The sequence below is a fragment of the Coregonus lavaretus genome, assembly GCF_964263955.1.
Source record: "Coregonus lavaretus genome assembly, chromosome: 29".
NCBI classification, from domain to species: Eukaryota; Metazoa; Chordata; class Actinopteri; order Salmoniformes; family Salmonidae; genus Coregonus; species Coregonus lavaretus.
In genome coordinates this window covers 4,686,980-4,699,093 of record NC_140016.1, presented here as the reverse complement: position 1 = coordinate 4,699,093, position 12,114 = coordinate 4,686,980, and positions in this window count along the sequence as shown.

Sequence of the window (12,114 nt, the reverse complement as noted above, 5' to 3'; positions counted from 1 at the left end):
TGGGCCAGTCTCCTACTACCAGTCTCTATGGGCCAGTCTCCTACTACCAGTCTCTATGGGCCAGTCTCCTACTACCAGTCTCTATGGGCCTGTCTCCTACTACCACTCTATGGGCCTGTCTCCTACTACCAGTCTCTATGGGCCTGTCTCCTACTACCAGTCTCTATGGGCCAGTCTCCTACTATCAGTCTCTATGGGCCTGTCTCCTACTACCAGTCGCTATGGGCCTGTCTCCTACTACCAGTCTCTATGGGCCTGTCTCCTACTACCAGTCTCTATGGGCCAGTCTCCTACTACCAGTCTCCTACTACCAGTCTCTATAGGCCTGTCTCCTACTACCAGTCTCTATAGGCCTGTCTCCTACTACCAGTCTCTATGGGCCTGTCTCCTACTACCAGTCTCTATGGGCCAGTCTCCTACTACCAGTCTCTATGGGCCAGTCTCCTACTACCAGTCTCTATGGGCCTGTCTCCTACTACCAGTCTCTATGGGTCAGTCTCCTACTACCAGTCTCTATGGGCCAGTCTCCTACTACCAGTCTCTATGGGCCAGTCTCCTACTACCAGTCTCTATGGGCCAGTCTCCTACTACCAGTCTCTATGGGCCTGTCTCCTACTACCACTCTATGGGCCTGTCTCCTACTACCAGTCTCTATGGGCCTGTCTCCTACTACCAGTCTCTATGGGCCAGTCTCCTACTATCAGTCTCTATGGGCCTGTCTCCTACTACCAGTCGCTATGGGCCTGTCTCCTACTACCAGTCTCTATGGGCCTGTCTCCTACTACCAGTCTCTATGGGCCAGTCTCCTACTACCAGTCTCCTACTACCAGTCTCTATAGGCCTGTCTCCTACTACCAGTCTCTATAGGCCTGTCTCCTACTACCAGTCTCTATGGGCCTGTCTCCTACTACCAGTCTCTATGGGCCTGTCTCCTACTACCACTCTATGGGCCTGTCTCCTACTACCAGTCTCTATGGGCCTGTCTCCTACTACCAGTCTCTATGGGCCTGTCTCCTACTACCAGTCTCTATGGGCCAGTCTCCTACTACCAGTCTCTATGGGCCAGTCTCCTACTACCAGTCTCTATGGGCCTGTCTCCTACTACCAGTCTCTATGGGCCTGTCTCCTACTACCAGTCTCTATGGGTCAGTCTCCTACTACCAGTCTCTATGGGCCAGTCTCCTACTACCACTCTATGGGCCTGTCTCCTACTACCAGTCTCTATGGGCCTGTCTCCTACTACCTATCTCTATGGGCCAGTCTCCTACTACCAGTCTCTATGGGCCTGTCTCCTACTACCAGTCTCTATGGGTCAGTCTCCTACTACCAGTCTCTATGGGCCAGTCTCCTACTACCAGTCTCTATGGGCCTGTCTCCTACTACCAGTCTCTATGGGCCAGTCTCCTACTACCAGTCTCTATAGGCCTGTCTCCTACTACCAGTCTCTATGGGCCTGTCTCCTACTACCAGTCTCTATGGGCCTGTCTCCTGCTACCAGTCTATATGGGCCAGTCTCCTACTACCAGTCTCTATGGGCCTGTCTCCTACTACCAGTCTCTATGGGCCTGTCTCCTACTACCAGTCTATATGGGCCTGTCTCCTACTACCACTCTATGGGCCTGTCTCCTACTACCAGTCTCTATGGGCCTGTCTCCTACTACCAGTCTCTATGGGCCAGTCTCCTACTACCAGTCTCTATGGGCCTGTCTCCTACTACCAGTCTCTATGGGTCAGTATCCTACTACCAGTCTCTATGGGCCAGTCTCCTACTACCAGTCTCTATGGGCCAGTCTCCTACTACCAGTCTCTATGGGCCAGTCTCCTACTACCAGTCTCTATGGGCCTGTCTCCTACTACCGGTCTCTATGGGCCTGTCTCCTACTACCACTCTATGGGCCTGTCTCCTACTACCAGTCTCTATGGGCCAGTCTCCTGGGCTCTCTCTTCAGAGACTGAATCTGAACAGAACACACCATATCACAGCTCCTCTCTGTCTCTCTGGCATGCTCTCTAGGCCAGATCATCGTTCTTCAACCTGGTCTTGGAGCTGGATCTGCCAGACACACACCCAGCCCTGCCTGTCAGGAGCCTGGCCCTTTCATCTACTGGGCTTACCTGCTGGCCCAGGTTGAAAGGCTGTTTATTTGACACTTAATGTGTTGACAGGTGTCAGGGCCTAGGAGACCGCCTCTCCCTTTGTCTTCCCCCAGCCAGAGGGAAGGAGTGACGGAGGGAAGGATGCATATCCTCCTCCTCCACCTCCTGAAGGCCCTAGGGTGTTCCTGTGGTGGCATATGTTTCCAGTGCTCTCCCAGGAGATGGTGTGGCTTTAACCAGCCCAAACGGGTCCCCGGGGGAACAACATTAAACCTTAAACACCTCAGTGCTCCTGCTCTGTTTGTTTTGCAGTTGGTCTTTATGTTGATGACTTGTTTGTTTGTCTGTCTGTCCTGTTGCTTGTTTAACGCTGTTGTATTTGAAGAAGGACATTTATTTTGTTCGATGAATTAGAAAAACATAAACGCTTAAAAACACGTCAGGCTTAGTTATCTTTTCTTCTTTTGTCATTATGTTTAATAAAGTTGTATATCTTGTAATTGGCATTACAAAATGTAAATTCAATTTCTCATAATGTCAAATGTCTAGCTTAATGTCACATTATATTGCATCACTAAATGCAATTGTCATGATCTAATAACATGTAATGTAATGCTCTATGTCAATCCTGTGCAGGTGTTCATATCAATTGTCACAGAAGAAAAAAAACACCCCACATTTCTCATTGACGGAATGATGGTTTACCTCCAAACTGTTTCTAATGCCTGGGAGATGAAACGCGTCTGACAGACAGAGTGAGTGAACTCTAATGAATGATGAGTCTCTGGGTGATGTGGTGCCTGCAGAATGATGAGGTACAAGACGTGTCTCTGTGATGTTGTAATGGACAGAATGTGGTCAGGCCACATCTGTCACTGTTCTGAGGGAAGTGGCACTTGTGGCATTCGGAAAGTATTCAGACCCCTTGACTTTTTCCCCATTTTGTTGCGTTACAGCCTTATTCTAAAATTGATTAAATTGTATTTTTCCCCTCATCAACCTATACACAAAACCCCATAATTACAAAGCAAAAACAGATTTTTTGAAATATCACATTTACATAAGTATTCAGACCCTTTACTCAGTACTTTGTTGAAGCACCTTTGGCAGCGATTACAGCCTCAAGTCTTCTTGGGTATGACGCTACAAGCTTGGCACACCTGAATTTGGGGAGTTTCTCCCATTGTTCTCTGCAGATCCTCTCAAGCTCTGTCAGGTTGGATGGGGAGCGTCACTGCACAGGTATTTTCTGGTCTCTCCTGAGATGTTCGATCGGGTTGAAGTCCGGGCTCTGGCTGGGCCACTCAAGGACATTCAGAGACTTGTCCCGAAGCCACTCCTGCATTGTCTTGGCTGTGTGCTTAGGGTCGTTGCCCTGTTGGAAGATGAACCTTCGCCACAGTGTGAGGTCCTGAGCACTCAAGGATCTCTCTGTACTTTGCTCCGTTCATCTTTCCCTCGATCCTGACTAGTCTCCTAATGCCTGCCGCTGAAAAACATCCCCACAGCATGATGCTGCCACCACCATGCTTCACCGTAGGGATGGTGCCAGGTTTCCTCCAGACGTGACGCTTGGCATTCAGGCCAAAGAGTTCAATCTTGGTTTCATCAGACCAGAGAATCTTGTTTCTCATGGTCTGAGTCCTTTAGGTGGCTTTTGGCAAACTCCAAGCGTGCCTTTTACTGAGGAGTGGCTTCCATCTGGCCACGCTACCATAAAGGCCTGATTGGTGGAGTGCTGCAGAGATGGTTGTCCTTCTGGAAGATTCTCCCATCTCCATAGAGGAACTCTGGAGCTCTGTCAGAGTGACCATTGGGTTCTTGGTCACCTCCCTGACCAAGGCCCTTCTCCCCCGATTGCTCAGTTTGGCTGGGCGGCCAGCTCTAGGAAGAGTCTTGGTGGTTCCAAACTTCTTCCATTTAAGAATAATGGAGGCCACTGTGTTCTTTGAGACCTTCAATGCTGCAGACAATTTTTGGTACCCTTCCCCAGATCTGTGCCTCGACACAATCCTGTCTCAGAGCTCTACGGACAATTATTTCGACCTCATGGCTTGATTTTTGCTCTGACATGCACTGTCAACTGTGTGACCTTATATAGACAGGTGTGTGCCTTTCCAAATCATGTCCAATCAATTTAATTTACCACAGATGGACTCCAATCAAGTTGTAGAAACATCTCAATGATGACCAATGGAAACAGGATGCACCTGAGCTAAATGTCTCGAGTCTCATAAATTAGGAAACATTTCTAAAAACCTGTTTTCATTTGATCACTATGGGGTATATTGATGAGGGAAACAAATTATTTATTCAATTTTATAATAAGGCTGTAACGTAACAAAATGTGGAAAAAGTTAATGGTCTGAATACTTTCCAAATGCGCTGCATACACACTCTGACTTACCCACAAGGCCTCAGGCAGGCCCTTCAGATGACAACTTTTAATTTTCAAAATTACTTTCAGTATCGAGTGGCGCAGTGGTCTAAGGCACTGCATCTCAGTGCTTGAGGCGTCACTACAGACCCCCTGGTTCGATTCCAGGCTGTATCACAACCGGCCGTGATTGGGAGTCCCATAGGGCGGTGCACAATTGGCCCAGCGTCGTCCGGGTTTGGCCGGTGTAGGCCGTCATTGTAAATAAGAATTTGTTCTTAATTGACTTGCCTAGTTAAATAAAGGTAAAAATACAAATAAATATACTATACATCTGTGATAGACTAATTGGGAGGAAACCTCTGTATACGAGTGAGTGATGGGAAATATGTTGTGACATGGTTTAGACGCTGCCTGGGAATCAATGTGAAAGGTCACACCACACCACTGTCCTCTCCACTATCTGACTGAAGTCACTATGGTGTTAGAGGCAGATGAGGGTTCTCTTCAGTCACTATGGTGTTAGAGGCAGAGGAGGGTTCTCTTCAGTCACTATGGTGTTAGAGGCAGAGGAGGGTTCTCTTCAGTCACTATGGTGTTAGAGGCAGAGGAGGGTTCTCTTCAGTCACTATGGTGTTAGAGGCAGAGGAGGGTTCTCTTCAGTCACTATGGTGTTAGAGGCAGAGGAGGGTTCTCTTCAGTCACTATGGTGTTAGAGGCAGATGAGGGTTCTCTTCAGTCACTATGGTGTTAGAGGCAGATGAGGGTTCTCTTCAGTCACTATGGTATTAGAGGCAGAGGAGGGTTCTCTTCAGTCACTATGGTGTTAGAGGCAGAGGAGGGTTCTCTTCAGTCACTATGGTGGCAGAGGAGGGTTCTCTTCAGTCACTATGGTGTTAGAGGCAGAGGAGGGTTCTCTTCAGTCACTATGGTGTTAGAGGCAGAGGAGGGTTCTCTTCAGTCACTATGGTGTTAGAGACAGAGGAGGGTTCTCTTCAGTCACTATGGTGTTAGTGGCAGAGGAGGGTTCTCTTCAGTCACTATGGTGGCAGATGAGGGTTCTCTTCAGTCACTATGGTGTTAGAGGCAGAGGAGGGTTCTCTTCAGTCACTATGGTGTTAGAGGCAGAGAAGGGTTCTCTTCAGTCACTATGGTGTTAGAGGCAGATGAGGGTTCACTTCAGTCACTATGGTGTTAGAGGCAGATGAGGATTCTCTTCAGTCACTATGGTATTAGAGGCAGAGGAGGGTTCTCTTCAGTCACTATGGTGTTAGAGACAGAGGAGGGTTCTCTTCAGTCACTATGGTGTTAGAGGCAGATGAGGGTTCTCTTCAGTCACTATGGTGTTAGAGGCACATGAGGGTTCTCTTCAGTCACTATGGTATTAGAGGCAGAGGAGGGTTCTCTTCAGTCACTATGGTGTTGGAGGCAGAGGAGGGTTCTCTTCAGTCACTATGGTGTTAGAGGCAGATGAGGGTTATCTTCAGTCACTATGGTGTTAGAGGCAGAGGAGGGTTCTCTTCAGTCACTATGGTATTAGAGGACGAGGAGGGTTCTCTTCAGTCACTATGGTGTTAGAGAGAGATGAGGGTTCTCTTCAGTCACTATGGTGTTAGAGGCAGAGGAGGGTTCTCTTCAGTCAGTATGGTGTTAGAGGCAGATGATGGTTCTCTTCAGTCACTATGGTGTTAGAGGCAGAGGAGGGTTCTCTTCAGTCACTATGGTGTTAGAGGCAGAGGAGGGTTATCTTCAGTCACTATGGTGTTAGAGGCAGAGGAGGGTTCTCTTCAGTCACTATGGTGTTAGAGACAGAGGAGGGTTCTCTTCAGTCACTATAGTGTTAGAGGCAGAGGAGGGTTCTCTTCAGTCACTATGGTGTTAGAGGCAGAGGAGGGTTCTCTTCAATCACTATGGTGTTAGAGGCAGAGGAGGGTTCTCTTCAGTCACTATGGTGTTAGAGGCAGAGGAGGGTTCTCTTCAGTCACTATGGTGTTAGAGGCAGAGGAGGGTTCTCTTCAATCACTATGGTGTTAGAGGCAGAGGAGGGTTCTCTTCAGTCACTATGGTGTTAGAGGCAGAGGAGGGTTCTCTTCAGTCACTATGGTGTTAGAGGCAGAGGAGGGTTCTCTTCAGTCACTATGGTGTTAGAGGCAGATGAGGGTTCTCTTCAGTCACTGTGGTGTTAGAGGCAGAGGAGGGTTCTCTTCAGTCACTATGGTATTAGAGGCAGATGAGGGTTCTCTTCAGTCACTATGGTGTTAGAGGCAGAGGAGGGTTCTCTTCAGTCACTATGGTGTTAGAGGCAGATGAGGGTTCTCTTCAGTCACTATGGTGTTAGAGGCAGAGGAGGGTTCTCTTCAGTCACTATGGTGTTAGAGGCAGAGGAGGGTTCTCTTCAGTCACTATGGTGTTAGAGGCAGAGGAGGGTTCTCTTCAGTCACTATGGTGTTAGAGGCAGAGGAAGGTTCTCTTCAGTCACTATGGTGTTAGAGGCAGAGGAGGGTTCTCTTCAGTCACTTTAGTGTTAGAGGCAGATGAGGGTTCTCTTCATTCACTATGGTGTTAGAGGCAGAGGAGGGTTCTCTTCAGTCACTATGGTGTTAGAGGCAGAGGAGGGTTCTCTTCATTCACTATGGTGTTAGAGGCAAAGGAGGGTTCTCTTCAGTCACTATGGTGTTAGAGGCAGATGAGGGTTCTCTTCAGTCACTATGGTGTTAGAGGCAGAGGAGGGTTGTCTTCAGTCACTATGGTGTTAGAGGCAGATGAGGGTTCTCTTCAGTCACTATGGTGTTAGAGGCAGAGGAGGGTTCTCTTCAGTCACTATGGTATTAGAGGCAGATGAGGGTTCTCTTCAGTCACTATGGTGTTAGAGACAGATGAGGGTTCTCTTCATTCACTATGGTGTTAGAGGCAGAGGAGGGTTCTCTTCAGTCACTATGGTGTTAGATGCAGAGGAGGGTTCTCTTCAGTCACTATGGTGTTAGAGGCAGAGGAGGGTTCTCTTCAGTCACTATGGTGTTAGAGGCAGAGGAGGGTTCTCTTCAGTCACTATGGTGTTAGAGGCAGAGGAGGGTTCTCTTCAGTCACTATGGTGTTAGATGCAGAGGAGGGTTCTCTTCAGTCACTATGGTGTTAGAGGCAGAGGAGGGTTATCTTCAGTCACTATGGTGTTAGAGGCAGAGGAGGGTTCTCTTCAGTCACTATGGTGTTAGAGGCAGAGGAGGGTTCTCTTCAGTCACTATGGTGTTAGAGGCAGAGGAGGGTTCTCTTCAGTCACTATGGTGTTAGAGGCAGAGGAGGGTTCTCTTCAGTCACTATGGTATTAGAGGCAGATGAGGGTTCTCTTCAGTCACTATGGTGTTAGAGGCAGAGGAGGGTTCTCTTCAGTCACTATGGTATTAGAGGCAGATGAGTGTTCTCTTCAGTCACTATGGTGTTAGAGGCAGATGAGGGTTCTCTTCAGTCACTATGGTGTTAGAGGCAGATGAGGGTTCTCTTCAGTCACTATGGTGTTAGAGGCAGAGGAGGGTTCTCTTCAGTCACTATGGTGTTAGAGGCAGAGGAGGGTTCTCTTCAGTCACTATGGTGTTAGAGGCAGAGGAGGGTTCTCTTCAGTCACTATGGTGTTAGAGGCAGATGAGGGTTCTCTTCAGTCACCATGGTATTAGAGGCAGAGGAGGGTTCTGTTCAGTCACTATGGTATTAGAGGCAGAGGAGGGTTCTCTTCAGTCACTATGGTGTTAGAGGCAGATGAGGCTTCCCTTCAGTCACTATGGTGTTAGAGGCAGAGGAGGGTTCTCTTCAAGTGACTATGGTGTTAGAGGCAGAGGAGGGTTCTCTTCAGTCACTATGGTGTTAGAGGCAGATGAGGGTTCTCTTCAGTCACTATGGTGTTAGAGGCAGATGAGGGTTCTCTTCAGTCACTATGGTGTTAGAGGCAGATGAGGGTTCTCTTCAGTCACTATGTTGTTAGAGGCAGAGGAGGGCTCTCTTCAGTCACTATGGTGTTAGAGGCAGAGGAGGGTTCTGTTCAGTCACTATGGTATTAGAGGCAGAGGAGGGTTCTCTTCAGTCACTATGGTTTTAGAGGCAGATGAGGGTTCCCTTCATTCACTATGGTGTTAGAGGCAGAGGAGGGTTCTCTTCAAGTGACTATGATGTTAGAGGCAGAGGAGGGTTCTCTTCAGTCACTATGGTGTTAGAGGCAGATGAGGGTTCTCTTCAGTCACTATGGTGTTAGAGGCAGATGAGGGTTCTCTTCAGTCACTATGGTGTTAGAGGCAGATGAGGGTTCTCTTCAGTCACTATGGTGTTAGAGGCAGATGAGGGTTCTCTTCAGTCACTATGGTATTAGAGGCAGAGGAGGGTTCTCTTCAGTCACTATGGTGTTAGAGGCAGAGGAGGGTTATCTTCAGTCACTATGGTGTTAGAGGCAGAGGAGGGTTCTCTTCAGTCACTATGGTGTTAGAGGCAGAGGAGGGTTCTCTTCAGTCACTATGGTATTAGAGGCAGATGAGGGTTCTCTTCAGTCACTATGGTGTTAGAGGCAGAGGAGGGTTCTCTTCAGTCACTATGGTGTTAGAGGCAGAGGAGGGTTCTCTTCAGTCACTATGGTATTAGAGGCAGATGAGGGTTATCTTCAGTCACTATGGTGTTAGAGGCAGAGGAGGGTTCTCTTCAGTCACTATGGTGTTAGAGGCAGAGGAGGGTTCTCTTCAGTCACTATGGTGTTAGAGGAAGAGGAGGGTTCTCTTCAGCGTTGTGTGTGTGACATAAGTCAGCTCAGACACTTCTACTGAGTAGATGAGATTTGATTAGATACACTTTATTATCCCCACGGGGAGATTCTTCTTGCAGTGTTGTGAAACAAAATAGGACAATACAGGACATAAACTATCAAACAGGACACAAATCAGAATAGAACCCACACAGTGCATTGTTGTGTATAGTCTTATTCCCCCTATTGTCCAAGTTTATTGTGCTCCATAAGAGCTCATAGTCGATAAAAACCACGACGAGGAAGATCTCTGCTGCAACAGTCATAATGGGCTCATGGACTTCCTGTTTCCGTAATAGTTAGCCCCTATCATTGGCCAAATTGTAGCCTATTGTCATTGGGGATGTCATGTGGAACGCTATAGGATTACCACATCCTTCACCATGAACCACAATGATTCTAGACATAGGAATATGATTCCAGAATAGATCTACAAATGTCAGGAGTTGCCATTTAACTATAATACATCATTATAGTGACATAATTAATACATCATGTTAGATTACATATAACTTCTATGGTAAAGTAGCTGATACTTGACATCTTATTAAATGCAGATTTTAGTTTAAATCTACCTGTAGGAATAGGTACCATAGGGTTATCATTGACTATGCAGATCGTTTTGGTGTCAAATAGCCTATATTTTGAGAATGGGGTCCATTCATTGATGACACCCCACAGACTGTATATCTTTGTTCCAGATCCAAACCAACTGAAATTAGCCAAGGGGGTCTTAGTGAGGCCTACTCAACACTTAACCAATACTTTATGTTGTTGTCAATGACAAACTGCTCCAGGAGATGTACTACCATTTGCTAGACTCTATTTCTCCGACATGTTTTCACCTGTATGAGAGCTATGCCAAAAATGTCATAACTCAATCTATCCCAGGGATAAACCAAAGACATAGCGTTATACCAGGGATGAGGCAGTCGGCAGATGAGGTTTACCCGTACATGAAACAGACACAAATAACTCACATTCAGGATCTAATCTACACTGTTAATCTGTGTGTGTAATGAATGTGTCATTAATTGTGTGTCATGGCGTCTCCAGTGACAGGCAGAACAGTAGAAGTGTTGGCAGGTTATTCTGGCAGAGAAATTAGAGGGTATATATCATTAATTCATCATTGTTCAGTCTCCATTTTGAGGGTTTTTACAGTAATAGGATTGAAGTATTTTTTTTGTCATACACAATCCCATTTATGAGATTGATTTTACGCATTTAACAAAATACAAGATCACTTCAAAAGCTGTAAACTAATGGCATATTAGTAGGGCCCTAATATCAAGGTTAAAATCGTATTTGTATCCCTATAACGTATTTTTTGTATTACGGATTGAATGTCTATCAGTTATTCAATGCAAGTTTTCTTCCTGTGATGAATTAATATGACATCTTAATAATGTGACACATCAATGCATCCAAACCCCAAATCATCTTCTTCAGTGTTACAGTATCTGTCAGGTTCGGTTCAGTCATAGGACGGATGTACAGATGCAGACTTGAGTGACATGCACCTGGGACAGAGAGGGATTGGGTTTCAGTGGCGGTCAGGCAGCGCTGCCTCCCAGCCTGTTGATTTATATATACAGTGTAAGTGACTTGTTTAAGCGATTAATCTGCCTCATTTGATGGGAAGGCTGAACAAACAACACCACAGTCTCTTATCTGATGGAAGCTAACTACGACCACAGTCTCTTATCTGATGGAAGCTAACTACGACCACAGTCTCTTATCTGATGGAAGCTAACTACGACCACAGTCTCTTATCTGATGGAAGCTAACTACGACCACAGTCTCTTATCTGATGGAAGCTAACTACGACCACAGTCTCTTATCTGATGGAAGCTAACTACGACCACAGTCTCTTATCTGATGGAAGCTAACTACGAACACATTCTCTTATCTGATGGAAGCTAACTGCGACCACAGTTTCTTATCTGATGGAAGCTAACTGCGACCACAGTCTCTTATCTGAAGGAAGCTAACTACGACCATAGTCTCTTATCACAGTCTCTTATCTGATGGAAGCTAACTACGACCACAGTCTCTTATCTGATGGAAGCTAACTACGACCACATTATCTTATCTGATGGAAGCTAACTTCGACCACAGTCTCTTATCTGATGGAAGCTAACTGCGACCACAGTCTCTTATCTAATGGAAGCTAACTACAACCACAGTCTCTTTTCACAGTCTCTTATCTGATGGAAGCTAACTACGACCACAGTCTCTTATCTGATGGAATCTAACTACGACCACAGTCTCTTATCTGATGGAAGCTAACTGCGACCACAGTCTCTTATCTGATGGAAGCTAACTGCGACCACAGTCTCTTATCTGATGGAAGCTAACTACAACCACAGTCTCTTATCACAGTCTCTTATCTGATGGAAGCTAACTATGACCACAGTCTCTTATCTGATGGAAGCTAACTACGACCACAGTCTCTTATCTGATGGAAGCTAACTACGACCACAGTCTCTTATCTGATGGAAGCTAACTACGACCACAGTCTCTTATCTGATGGAAGCTAACTACGACCACAGTCTCTTATCTGATGGAAGCTAACTACGACCACAAGACTCCGGTTGTAATGAGACCTCTAGTGTTCCATCTCAGAAAATAACTTTGAATTATGTTGCAAGGACAAACAGTACATACCAGTATATACACATACGCATATGAACATTATATTAACTATATATATTGTATACAACACATGAACATTAATATTTTGATCAATGTAAGCAGATCTAAATCAAATTTGGATATGTACAATCTAAATGGCCTGTATGTCCAAAGTCTTGTGGACATTTATAATTGAGTCATTTGTAAATGTAGAAAGCAGAAGATG